This window comes from Acanthochromis polyacanthus, chromosome 21 (assembly GCF_021347895.1).
Source record: "Acanthochromis polyacanthus isolate Apoly-LR-REF ecotype Palm Island chromosome 21, KAUST_Apoly_ChrSc, whole genome shotgun sequence".
NCBI classification, from domain to species: domain Eukaryota; kingdom Metazoa; phylum Chordata; class Actinopteri; family Pomacentridae; genus Acanthochromis; species Acanthochromis polyacanthus.
In genome coordinates this window covers 9,874,319-9,888,194 of record NC_067133.1, presented here as the reverse complement: position 1 = coordinate 9,888,194, position 13,876 = coordinate 9,874,319, and the positions used below count along the sequence as shown (strand labels likewise).

The 13,876-nt window shown below is 39.2% G+C and overlaps 1 long non-coding RNA gene across 1 annotated transcript; it reads right to left on the bottom strand.

The window, feature by feature from the left end:
• Positions 1 to 2,141: 2,141 nt before the first annotated feature.
• On the bottom strand, positions 2,142 to 4,388 carry LOC127531631 (uncharacterized). Its single transcript, XR_007938765.1, has 2 exons — positions 2,787 to 4,388; positions 2,142 to 2,586 (listed from the first exon to the last, which is right to left on the bottom strand). It is a non-coding gene; the product is annotated as an uncharacterized LOC127531631 (long non-coding RNA).
• Between the last annotated feature and the right edge of the window lie 9,488 nt (positions 4,389 to 13,876).

Genomic DNA, 13,876 nt, shown 5'->3' with positions numbered 1-13,876 from the left:
TAATTCCAGATAAATTTCACTAGATCCAAATTGCAAAACTCTTACTTTTTAATTTTACTCGGCTGGTTTGATGTTTCAGAGCCTCTTTTCATCCTTTAAATCATCGTTTTTTTTTCCAGCTACCTGCAGCGCTAAAGCCGTCTGTCTGCTGTGGATTTTTCAAAAAGCCATTCATGTTCAAGGCTCTGCTCTCGCCGTGTGATGCGTCGCCGAAATTAGAGTTGAAATATCACACATTGTGCAGTCGGAGTATCACAAGTGCGGCGTAATTCCCGGCGATGATCACACCTGTCACCGACACCATCTGGAGCTCGCTGCTCTCGGATTCGGCTCTTGCTCTCATTCCTCTCGCCTGCCGTGTCTGCAGACCCTCACCTAGCCTGGTTATGTATGCTTTTGATAAATCATTTATCAGCTGAGTCAAGCAGGTCATGCATCATAACCTGCTCTGATGGTGGAGACACATATTTCTCCTGGAAACTATCCAGCCGCTGTGTGCTATGCAGGTCTGAGGTTACCTTTAATGACACATCTGTGCCAAAAAAAGAGTCCATGCATTGACTGAGAGTAGCTCCAAGAAAGCATATTTACCCTCCAAAAGTGCTGCATTGAGGCACATTAGCAGAGAGGCCTCGCTGTGTGATGGCTCATCTCTGGAGGCTGCGCCGTGGTTGTACACAGCTCATTAAAACGAGCAGCGATAATGGGAACAAGCTTGATTATCTGGCTAATGACATGTTGTCTCATAAAGAAAGCGAGGAGCTGCTGCAGCGCTCGCATTAACTTCCTGCCAGTGTACAAACATATTTCAGCTCCACTGTCACAGCGGAATTGTTGCACTGAGGGCGGATGACCGCCGCTAATACGCCGAACAAAAGGCATCAGGGTCAGAGTCAGGTTAAAGAGTTCACATAAGAACACCTATATCTGGTCACGAGTCGTATTTAATCAGACGTTCTGCTTTCAATCAGTCCAACGAAGGAGGATCCGCTTCTGGAGCTCAGTGTGGCGCCATTTTGGCAGCAGCTGACTCCTCCTATAGGCTTCATTTTACTCCAGTGTGGATGCAAACATGGATGTCAGGACAAATTTTACAGCAAAGCATCCGATATCTGTGAGCATTTGATAACAAAATGTTTAGTTACTCTGCATAAATAGCACAATTACGGCTTTTGCCTCGTGTTGTTGCACGATTCGGGTCTCGTTTGTGCTGTTTTGTGACTAGTTTTTGTTGCTTTATTGTCTTTTGTGTTGCAATTTGTGTCCCATTCGTGCTGTGTTGAGTCTCTTTTTTGCAGTTTTGTGTGTCATTGGTGTCATATTGTGTCTTGTTTTTGTTGTTTTGTGCCTGGTTTGTGCAGTTTCATGTCTCGTTTATTTTTTCTGTTGCGATTTTGTGTCTTTGTACGTGGTTTTTGTCATTTTGTTTTGCAACTTGTGTCCTTGTGTCGGTTTCTTGCATTTGTGTGTATCTTTTATGTCATTGTCTTATTTCGTATCTCATTTGTGTCATTTCATGTCTCATTTTTGGTGTTTTGTGTTGCAATTTGTGTCTCGTTTGTACAGTTTTGTACAAACGCCGTCTAGTTTTTGTTGTTTGTGTGGCAATTAGGTTTTGCCTGAGTAATTTTACATCTAATTTTTCTTGTTTTGTGCCTAATTTCTGCCATTTCATGTCTCATTTTTGTTGCTTTGCATTGCGATTTGTGTCTCGTTTGGGTAATTTTGTATCTCATTTTTGCTGTTTCATTGTCCTTTGTGTTGTTTTTGTGCTTTGGTGTCTCACAGTGTGTGGTTTTTGTCAGGTTTTTTTTTTGCAATTTGTGTGTTGTTTGTGCTGTTTTGTGGGTTTTTTGCATTTTGTGTCATGCCTTGTCTTTTTCAAGTCTTGTTTTGTTGTTTCATTGTCCTTTGTGTCGTTTTTGTCATTTAATGTCTGGTTTTTGTTGTCTTGAACCTTGTTTGTGCTTGTTCTGTCCTTGTTTTGTCTTGATTTTTGTCATTCTGTGTCTTGTTTGTGGTTTTTTTTTGTTGTTGTTTTATTGTCTATTGGCTTTGGCTTAAGTCAAGTATTTGCGAAGACAATGTGTTGTTACTTTGGATAATCTGCAACCTCATAGCAAAGAAGTCCCAACAAAGCCTGCAATGGATCGCTTTTATTTCAAAATTGCATTCTGTCGCAACAATGAAATGTGCAAATCTGGAAGTTTCCACACATCCTTGTGAAACGAAGTGCAAATTGTCGATTCGGATTCTGTTTTTTCTATCTATTTAAACAGCAGAGAAGCAGCTGTATCTGCCTCCACCTTCGTTTACTCCTGTTCTGGCCTGCATGCGGCACAGCAACAGGTTTCTGCAGCAGGTTCCTGTTGGAGGAAGCACAATGAGACGTCTATTGAGCCGCAGTGGGGCAGTGGCTGGCTGCCCGGGACCACACCATTTGCTCTTTTCCCTTCGCACAAACCCTCTATTGTGATGTTCCTGGCTCTCTGCGCTACCATTTGACTGCCAGTTCCCCCCGTCTGGCGCTCTCTCCGGACCTGCACGAGGAAGACAGGTGAAAGATTGCATCCCGAATTAGGTTTCCTGTAAAGAATCAGAGCAAAAAAATGTCAAATGAAATGTAAGAATCGTCCATTTGCGTATCTGTCCGTGAGATTTTTTTTCTCCGTTTTCCCGCCGTTTTGTCACACGCTTCCGTGCGTTCAGTAAGTGGTCATTTCTGATGTGATTATAGATGCCGCCTTATCTGAAAGTCTCCAAATGTCCTTTAAATGTCAGATTACCCCGCCTGCTTGGAAGCACCGGGTTCTCATCTTCGGCATCGCATCTCCACGGCTGACATTTTGGATCTGGTTTGGAGGATTGCCGAGCGGCGGCGGCGTCGAGCGTCGGACCAAATGACCACCTCACCCTCCTCTTCCTCCCCCCGTCAGTCCTCCTCCCTCCCCCTCCCCGCTGAGTGACAGCTCTGTCAGCCACTGGGGGAGGCTGAGCGAGTCCAGTCACATCTGTTGTTTTACAGGCAGCCTGCGTTCAGCCCCGGGGATCTCATTAGAACCGGCCTGCAGAGAACCCAGCGCTCAGACACGCAAACAGCACTGCAGTCAGAAATGAGAAATGTGTGTCGCTCATGTTTGCCCACCTACATGTGCAGATACGCTCACTGACACGTAGCTGCTCATGATGTGGGATTCATGTCTTGTTTGTTTCCTGTTGTGCCTCAATTTGTGTTGTTTGGTGTCTCGTTTTTGTCGTTTTGCGTCATTTTGTGTTTGACTTGTGTCATCTCGTGTCCTGTTTGCGACACGCAGCTTGTGGCTTGTTGTTTTGTGTCATGTTTTTTGCTGTTTTGTGTTGCAATTTGTCTCTTGTTTTTAATGGGGTTTTTTTGTCGAGTTTGCATCGTTTATATCTCATTTGTGTCATTTTGTGTCTTGTTTCTGTTTTGTGTCTCAGTTAGGTCGTTTTATCTTGTTTTGTGTCTCCTTTTTGTTGCTTGGTGTTGCTTTTTTGGGTTGTTTTGCCTACTTTGTACCGTTTTATGCCTAGTTTGCGATGTTTTGTGTCTTACGTGTGCGATTTTGTGTGTTTTTTTGTTATTGTTTTGTGCCTCGTTTGTGTAATTTCTTGCTTGATTTTTATTGTTTTGTGTTCCAATTTGTGTCCCATTTGTGCTGTTTTGTGTCTTGCGTTTTGTCGTTCGCTGTCCCAGATTTTTGTCATTTTCCGTCTTTTTTTGTGTTCTTTTGTGTTGTTTTCTTGTTCCATTTATAGAACTTTGTGTCTTGTTGTTTTCTGTGTGTTTTTTTTGTCTTGTGCTGTTTTGAGTCTGGTCTTTGTTGTTTATGTCTTGTTTGTGTGCTGTGTTGTTTTGTGTCCCACTTCGTGTTGTTTTGTGTCATGTTTTTTGTCTCTAGTTTGGATCACTTTTGTGCCTAGTTTTTGCTGTTTTGTGTTTAATTTGTGTCATCTGGTGTCCCGTTTCTATAGTTTTTTGTCCCATTTATGGTATTTTAGGTGTTGTTGTTGTTTTCTGTCAGATTTTTGTTGTGTTGTTGTGATTTGTGTTTCATTTGTGCTATTTTGTGTCTTGTTTACACTGCTTTTTGTGTTGTTTTTTGTCATTTGGTGTCTCATTTTGTGTCTAGTTTGAATCATTTTATGCTAGTTTGCATCGCTTCTGTCTCAGTTGTGTGGTTTTGATTAGGGTAGTGTCTACAGATACGGACCCGTACCCGTAGCCCTACGGGTACGGCACTTTCCATTTGCCAGACAGACACGGACCCGTACGCGAGTCTCGCGAGTCAAGAAGCTGCTAACCACTGAAAACTGTTGAAAGGTAAGCAAAGGTTAAGGTTAGGGTTAGTGTTAGGGTCAGGTTTAGGGTCCGTACCTGTAGTACCGATGCTACGGGTCCGTACAGCTAGCGTCTACCGGGAGTCACGTGACCAGATCTCGCGTATCTGATTGGCAAATGGCAAGTGCCGTATCCGTAGTCCACAGGCTACGGGTACGGGTCCGTACCTCTAGCAACAACCTTTGATTAGTTATGTTGTTTTGTTTTTTAATGTTGCTGTTTGTTCTCAAACTTTTGGATGTTCTTTCTTGTTGCTTTGTGTCATGTTTTTGCTGTTTTGATTGCAAGTTGTGTCTCATTTTTGATATTTTTTGCCCAATTTGCATCGTGTGTCTTGCTCTTGTTTTGTGTCTCACTTGTGTCATTTTGTGCTGTTTTGTGTTCCATTTCTTGTTTTTGGGTTGTTTTGCCTACTTTGTACCATTTTATACCTAAATTAGGATGTTTTGTGTCTGGTGTGTTTCATTTGTCTCATTTACTGTCTCGTCTTTGTTGTTTTCTGTTGCAGTTTGTGTCCTGGCAGTGCTTTTTGTGTTCCGATTGTGTTGCTTGGTGTCTCGTTTCGACTGTACTGTGTTGATTTGTCACTGCCTGTAGCTGACATGGCAGTGCACTAGTGGTAGCAGGGGGAGGAGTGTGAAGAATGACGTGAGCAAAGACATGCATGCTGGGACAGATACATTAAAGTGAGTCGCACATTTACTTCCCTCTTGACGATTACAGACACACACATGTGAACACACCGACCTGTCAGCACCGGAGTCTTCATCCAGGCTTCAATCTACAATCTAATTCATATTTTCATTGTTGTTTCCGTTTTTTTTCTGTCAGATCTGGGAACGCTGCCAGAACAGAAGCAGCATAAATCACAAACATGATCAGACAGTTTTTAAACAACACATCTGGTGCAAAAAAACAGAACATGATGGTAAAATATAGGGATTCAAACTGCAGCATGTAACTTTATTATTATATTTACAGGCTATAAATCACCCTACCAGCTGACTCGCTTAGTATGGCTGTGCAAGAAAAAGCAATTATGAAACTACAACCCAACTTATCATGAATTATGTGGGATGTGAGTGGATATTTAAAGTCTGTTTTCATACTTTTAGGACGTGCGTTTGTCATCGTCAATAAAAACATGATAGAGCAGCAGGCTTTTATTTTGGAAAACTGCTCTAATAGATAAAACATTACCATTTCCTCAGCGCTGACACTAAAAATACGACTTATGAACTCATGAAACCATTAAATCTATTTTTAAAAACATAATTAAATCCATGTATATATTCCATTCTATTTTAAATTATAGCCTGGTGTCTCTATTTTGTGCTATCTTTTACTTGAATTAAGACATTTTCACAAAAAAATTGACCACATTGGCCTTTTTTGCATAAATTTTAATGTTTTATCATTCAACATAATTAGATCCACGTATATTCTATTATACTTTGATTTATCACCTGGTCCTATAATTTTGTGTTCTACTTTACAGAAATAAAGACATCTCCACAAAAAAATGCTGCAAAAAGAACCCAAGAATGAGAATACAATATAATACAATGCAGTACAAGCGTTTCCATTCTGTGTAGGTAAATCTATATTACTTACATGGTACAAGAATTTAATGTTCTCCTCTACTTAAATAATGACATTTTCGTGAACAGTTGATACAAAAAGGTGCAAATTGGTGCAGAATTGACCAGAATGCAATACAAGTGCTTGTATTCAGTGTAGATAGAGCCATGTATTTGCTATTATATGTTGATTTCTGACGTGGTGTTTGAATTTCATGTTCTCCTTTGCATAAACAAAGACATTTCCATCAAAAATTGCTGCCTAAATTCACCAGAATCCAATGTAAGTGTTTGCGTTCAGTGTTGGTATATCCATGTGTGTTTCCTTATGTTTTGATTTCTCTCTTGGTGCCTCAATATTGTGTTCTCTCTTACTTGAATAAAGGCATTTCCATGAAAAACTGGTTCAAAAAGAGACAAAAACTGTTGCATAAATTTGCTGTCAAGCAAGTCTTTACATACACTGTAGTTAAATCAATTGAATGTGTTGTCCTTTACATAAATATAGACATTTCCTCTTGAAATTGTTGCAAAAATAGCAGAAATTGGTGCATAAATCCACTTGGATGCAAATGTTTCCTTTCAACCTAGTTAGATCCTTTGAATGTGTTTCCAACAAAAAGTTGGTGCAAAAAAATGCACAAATTGGTGCCCAAATTGACCAAAATGCAACTGTTTGATGCCCTAGACCCCATTCGTCCTCCCCAGTATTAAATGAAACCTTTCTGCCTGTGGCTGCCACGGAGAAACAAACAGCAGAAACATCACAAACAGCTCCCATATTTAGAACCACGTCCTCCTCCAGCGCACAGAATCTCTGTTTTCTTTGAATCCTGTCTCCCTCATTTTCCACCACTCTCGCTCTCAGTGTCCATTAAATAATTCAGCGCTCGGCTCACTTCCCTCGAACACCATCGACACATGCTCTCGTGCGTCTGTTTTGTCGAACACCGCGCACATGCCGGGGAAAGCGTGTTCGTGTTTTTAGGAGGATATTCGGCCCTGGCGGCGGGTCAAGATCGGGCATTAAAATTCATAAAGGGGCGCTTTAAAAGTCTGTCAGGAGATGAGCTGATAAACAGGCGAGCCTCGGGTCGACATGTTCAGACAACAGGCCTCGGGCTAAAGCAAGGCCACTGTCTTCCCCGCAGCTCACCTGGGCTCGCTGCCGGCGCTCACGTCCAGGTCGACCTGCGGAAAACTTTACAGAAATCCACGTTACATCTCACAACTTTCCAGAGCCTTTAGGGCGACACAGGCAATTTCAGAATCAAGCAGACTGAGATACAGAACAAGAAGGCACAAAATGAGACAAACGAGACACAAAACAACATAAAATGAGACTTAAAAACAACACAAAATGACATAAATGAGACACAAAATAATGCAAACTAGGAAAAAAAGGCACAAAGTAGACACAAAATGCCAAAAAACAAGATGTAAAAACAACAGAAAATGACCTGAGACACAAAAAGACGCAAATAGGGACAAAACCATACAAACTAGACACCAAACGACAAAAATGAGACGCCGAACAATACAAATTGGGGACCCAAAACAACACTAAAAGGCACAAACAAGAAATGAAAACACAAACCAGATGGCCTTTTACACAGAGGAGCAGAGCTGCAGAGAAGCAGACAAACTGAGATACAAAACAACGACAAGACACAAAGCTACACAAATGAGACACAAAACGACACGAACTAGACAAAAAAACAGCACAAAGTAGAAAGAAAACGCCAAAAAACAAGCAACTCAAAATAGGGACAAAACAATAAAAAGTAGACATACAACAACAAAAAGCAGAGACCAAACAACAATAAATGAGACAAAACTACACAAACAAAACAAAATACAACCAAGACCAAACTCAAAACAACACGACGGAGCCACGGGAAGACAGAAAACACATGAAAGACAACACAAAGTAGAAAGAAAACACCAAAAAACGAGACGTAAATAACTCAAACCAGCGACAAAACAATACAAAGTAGACATAAAACGACAAAAAGCAGAGACCAAACAACTATAAATGAGACAAAACTACACAAACAACACAAAATACAACAAAGACCAGAGTCAAAACAGCACGACTGAGCCACAGGAAGACAGAAAACACATGAAACAACACAAAGTAGAAAGAAAACACCAAAAAACGAGATGTAAACAACTCAAACCAGCGACAAAACAATACAAAGCAGACATAAAACGACAAAAAGGAGACAAAACAACACAATGTGACATAAATGAGACCCAAAACAATGCAAACTAGGCAAAAACAACACAAAATAGACACAAACAAGATACCATACAACACAAATTAAAAAACACTAACCAGACAGCCTTTTACAGGGAGGAGCAGAGGTGCAGAGAAGTAGACAAACTGAGACACAAAACAACACAAACTAGAGAAAAAAAATGGCACAAAGTGGTAAGAAAACAGCAAAAAACGAGACATACACAACTCAAACTAGGACCAAAATGTGTAGTTTGTGTCATTTTGTCTCTAGTTTGCATCTTTGTGTGTCATTTATCTCATTTTGTGTTGTTTTTACGCCTTGTTTTTTGTTGTTTGGTGTCTCGTTTTTGGCGTTTTGTGCCTTGTCTGTGCTGTTTTGTCTTATTAATGTCATCTTATGTTGTTTTGTGTCTTCTTTGTGCCATTTTACATGTTGTTGCTGTATCGTATCTCCACTTGTGTGGTTCTGTGCAGCTCTGCTCCTGTATCCTCCCTGGAAAAGGCAGCAGCGATGGCCGCCGTGCTGCAGCTCCAGCAGATTAACCTGCTTGTCCGAGTGGAGAGGAAACTTTGAACACGCTGAAATCCTACTTTAGGAAGAATTTTAATCCGGAAACTATCTTAATAGTGTACAAGCTGAAAATGTCCTTGATCTGATGCGTGGCTGCGAGGCGAGCTCCACCACACTTTCCTATTTATAATATAATCTCCCGCCAGAGGCTACACACCAGCTTAGACAATCCTTTTTAGCCAGCTTCTTATCCCGCCACTTGTCCACCCAGCCACAGTCATTTAAAGGCTCCCCTTCTTACTCCTCTCAGCAGAAATTTTGCCTTATTTTTTTTATTTGGCTGATCATTTTTCTGTTGGGGACATTTTTTCTTCCACTTTTAAGGGGCAGAGACAAATGCTCTCTGCATGCAGGATGCCACGTTTTGGTCTGAGGGATGGAAAAATAGATTAAGAAGCGACTTTTTTGTCCAGAAGCAGTAAAGAAAACACACAAACAGACACGATAGTGATTAAAACACCCTTAAACAGAATATCTATCATAAAAATCAGCTATTTTTACACTTTTTTTTCAACATTTGGTCGTTCTGTATCTCATTTATGTTGTTTTGTCTGGTTTTGTTGTCATTTTTTTGTCATTTTGTGTCTAATTTGAATTGTTTTATGCCTCGTTTGCGTCCTGTGTCTGTTTTGTATCTGTCTTTTGTTGCTTTATGTCTTGCTTGTGTTGTTTTGTCTCGTTGTTGTTGTTTTGTGTTGCTATTTTTGTCTTGTTTGTGCAATTGTTATGACATTTTGTGTTGTTTTCTATCTGTTTTTTGTTGTTCTGTCTCTCGTTTTTGTCGTTTTTTGTCTAGTTTGAATCATTTTGTGCCTAGCTTGCATTGATTTGTGTCTCAGTTGTGACGTTTCGTGTCTTCTTTATGTCATTTTGTGTCTCCTTGCTGTTTTCTTTCTAGTTTTTATTGTTTTGTGTACTTTTGTCATTATGTGTCTCATTTGTGTTGTTTTGTGCATGTTTTTTTCATTTCTTGTCTTTTTAATGTGTTTTTTTGTTACTCTTTGTCATTTTGTGTCTCACTGCAGTTGTCTCGCTATTGCTGCTTTGTGTTGTGACTTTTTTCTTGTTTGTGCAGTTTTTGAGTCATGTTGTGTCTTTTTCTTTGCTTCTCGTCTTTGTCATTTTTTGTGTGGTTTACGTTGATTTGTGTCTCAGTTGTGTCTCAATTGCGTCTCGTGCGTGATGTTTTGTGTCTTGTTTGTCATTTTGTGTCTGTTTTTGTCATTTTATGTCTTTCTCTGTATGTTTTTGTTGTTTTTTGTCTTGCTTTTGTCATTTTGTGTTATAGTTGTTCTGTGTTGTGATTTTTGTCTAGTTTATGTAGTTTTTGCGTCTGCTTTTTTGTTGTTTTGTGTCTGTTTTTGTCAGTTTATGTCTTGTTAGTGTCATTTCTTGTTGTTCGATGTCTCATTTTTGGCTTTTGTGTCTACACTGACTAATTTTATGTCCAGTTTGTGTCGTCTTGTGTCTCATTTGTGTCTAGTTTTTATTGTTTTGTGTTGAAATTTGTGTCTCGTTTGTGCTGTTTTGTGTCTGATTTGCATTATTTTTGTTGCTCGGTGTTTTGTTTTTGTTGTTTTGTGTCTAGCTTGAATAATTTCATGCCTGCTTTGTGTTGTTTTGTGTCTCATTTGTGAAGTGTGTTGTTGTGTGTCTGTTTTTTATTTCTTTGTGTCTCTTTTTAGTCATTTAATGTCTCGTTTTGTGTTGGTTGGTGTCTCTTTTTTGTTGTTTTGTCTATTTTCTTGTGGGTTTGGTTCTTATTGTTTTGCTCACGTTTGTATCATTTTTGTCTTGTTTACTTTGTTTAGTTTGTCATCTGTGATGTTTTGTGTCTCGCTTTTTTTTTAACTCATTTTTCCTTTGTGCCTCATTTATGTTGCCTCTTTGTGACAGTTCTGTGTCCTTCCTGTTGTTTTGCATCTCATTTTTGTCCCGTTGTGTCTCATTTTCCCTTTGTGTCTCATTTGCAGTTTTCTAGTTTGTCTAGTTTTTGCCATCGGTTTCTACAGCAGCATTCTGTTGGCGGCTTTTGCTTTTTCGACAGTTTTTAATTATTTTGCTGAAAAACAGAACCCTGCTGTTAGAACCTGGCTGTCATTTGCTACAGTGCATGAATGTAAATATGATAAAAGACCTGTGTGTTTTATCACACATATTCAAATCAAAGGTCTGATATGAGCACAAGAGACAACAGTTGGATGAGAGCATCGCTGGCACTTCACTTTGTCAAAAAAAAAAAAAAAAAGAAGCCCTCCAGATGGAGAAGACAGATTTGCATAAAATGTGACACTGAGTGCACTGATGTGTTATCTCGGTTGTAATCAAGTGTGCAAAAGGAAGAAAATGTGGCAGCATATACAGTCTAAAGCCACGCTCACGGTATATCCACCACTGTAGTGTTGCCTCAGTAAAATATACAGCGCAGGCAGAGATAATACTCAGTCAAGAGTGTGGAAATGCGAGCACAGATAATGCTCTTATTCTTTAAATATGATCCTTCTGCACTTGTAGATGCTGTACAAAGAGAGTGAATATTTTATGTTGATGCGCTGCTGTGGAGGAGACTGTGAAACGCCTGATCAGTCGGATTCATATTCACCTTCATATTCAGGCATTTTCTCAAAAGAGAGAGAGGTTCTCAGCCTTAGACCTGCACAACTACTCCATTTCTGCTCCATTGCTGCTCGATCATGCCGCATATTTCTTTTCTGGATGCTTTCCCGACAGAAATATGCAGCGTCTCCCCCCGTTAGGGAGACTATGATGCTCCATCCACAGAGCTAAACAAGCCATTCAATTGAAAATTTCTGCCTCATTCAGAAGCTAAAATCAAACCTTCACCTTTCTCTTTCACAATCTGCTTTTGAAAGTTTTAATGGCTCCAGAATCGATCCCTCCTGCATTTTTGAAACAAATTGAGCAGCGGGGAAGGATAAAATAAGTTGAGAAATAAGCCCGGTACTTTGGCGCCGCATGAGGTAGCACCGTGGAGAAATTACCTTTATTAAGTCTACAACGACCCTATCGATTTTCTGTAGTGTGTCTGCCATAATAATGAAGACAGCAGATGTCAATATAGCCACAGAGTAATCAGAGTGTGTTCTGACAGCCATTCTCACGGTGATGAAGAGGAGGAAGGCCAAGCTGTGGCATGCAGCCACCTGGCAATGAAGAAAAGATGGTATCAGGGCACATTTTCATCAATGAATGTCATCTCTAATGACTGTTATTGAAGGTTAAAGGTCCTGCCCGAAAGTCAAAACAATGTCAAGTGATTCTAAATCACCTCTCAAAAACTGCATTATATTAACAATTAGAAGCAACTATTTTGGTGTTGGAAATACAGGCCTAAAAGTTGAAACGTAGTCCAAAAAAAGTGTTTTTAACCAGCTGAACATCATAAAATGAGCTGCAAACATCAGAACTTTCTCAGTTTTTAATCTACGGGATTTGTTTATCTGCATGTTTTCATCATGGCTCCACATGGAAGACAATTTCTAGTGGAACTTAACAGTTCTAACTGTGAGACTTCCTAAATATGCAAGAGGTTACAGGTAGACCAACTAATAATAAGTTGCAGCAGTAATCAGGAGGAATAGAAGGAGCCATAATTGGCAAGAAATAAAAATGTAAAAAAATAAAGAAAAATTGTAAATATTTTTAAAAAATTAATAAAAATCTTCCAAAAAAATCCTAAAAAATATCTAAAGTGATTTCATATATGTCAGTAAAATTTCTAATATTTTCTTTAAGAACATTCAGAAAAAAAATCAACCAAAATCCAGAAAATTTTGCTGGATTTTGGTTGATTTTTTTTTCTGGATATTCTTAAACATTTTTTTTAAACATTTCTTTTATTCCCACCAAAAAATGTTCAAAAATTTCCCAAAAATGTTGAAAATGTGGATGTTTTCACCGTGAAAATATATTTTTTCAAACTTTCATACTTTCAAACAGGCCAATTTTAACCCACAGGACAAAGCGAGGGTTAAGTGATATTCCACAGAATTGGACTGACTTTGTACAATGTATGTAATGAAGTATAATGAGGTATCTGTAAGTTCATAATCTCACTCTGTATTCTGTTGTATACTATCTATAAAATATTTAAAGCTGAAATTGTCAGCTTACATTCTTCCATCCTTTGTCTTATAACTCACCACATGTCATTTCTATCACATGTGATGACATTTTACACACCAAAGACATGAGCGTAACATCACTACAACCGAGTCTGACAGAGGGAGAGCCGAGAGCGGTCAGACGATCTGACAAGCCGACAGTTTAACCTGAATATCTAAACCGCTACACACTGGTGTTCAAAGGAGAGGAGCATCACCCCTTAAAATCGTAGCCGTCGTCCGAATAAGTTCAGTTCGTGGCAACATTTCCTCCAGATTACATCAGATAAGACTGACACGTGTAGGTGATGATGCAACATTGCATCAGCTGCTACTTTCAGCTATAGACTCTGCAAAAGCTGCAGTCTTTCCTGACTTGTGCCTGACTGTCCCCTGGTGAACTTTCCGTTTCATCATTTCATGTTTTCCATTTAAAACGATAAACCGAAGCAAATTAAGGGCTTCTGATCGCATTTCAGCCATTGATGTTGACTTCGCCAAAGTGTTGTTTTTAAAGGGTGCAAATGCTCATTTCAGTCAATCGATCAAACTTTGTTTGTAGAGCAGCATGTGCGCCGCTTAGTGCAGTTCAAAGAGCTTCGCAGATAAGCCGATAATAAGACAGAGCAAGTGCAGAGTAAAATACTGACAGATTTTTTTTTAAAAATGAATAGATAAAAAAAAAGGCAGAACATACAAAAAAAAAAAAAACTAAAGAAAAACCAGATCAAAAGACAAAGCATAAAACTAAAATAAAATGTTCTTTCATCAACCACCAGTGTACTTTAGGGCAGAAACAACAGTGGGCAAACTTTGATATGTTCACAGTAATTTCTAATTGCACCAAAAACCTTCTATAATAAAAATGTTGTCTGCAATGCTGTCTTCAAAGACTAGTTTTGGGCTTAAGTTTATATATTCCCTTTTCTTAGAAATCCTAATGGATATATAGTATACAGCAGAAGTGAATTCACCCCTGTGCATTATTATTTTCTTACA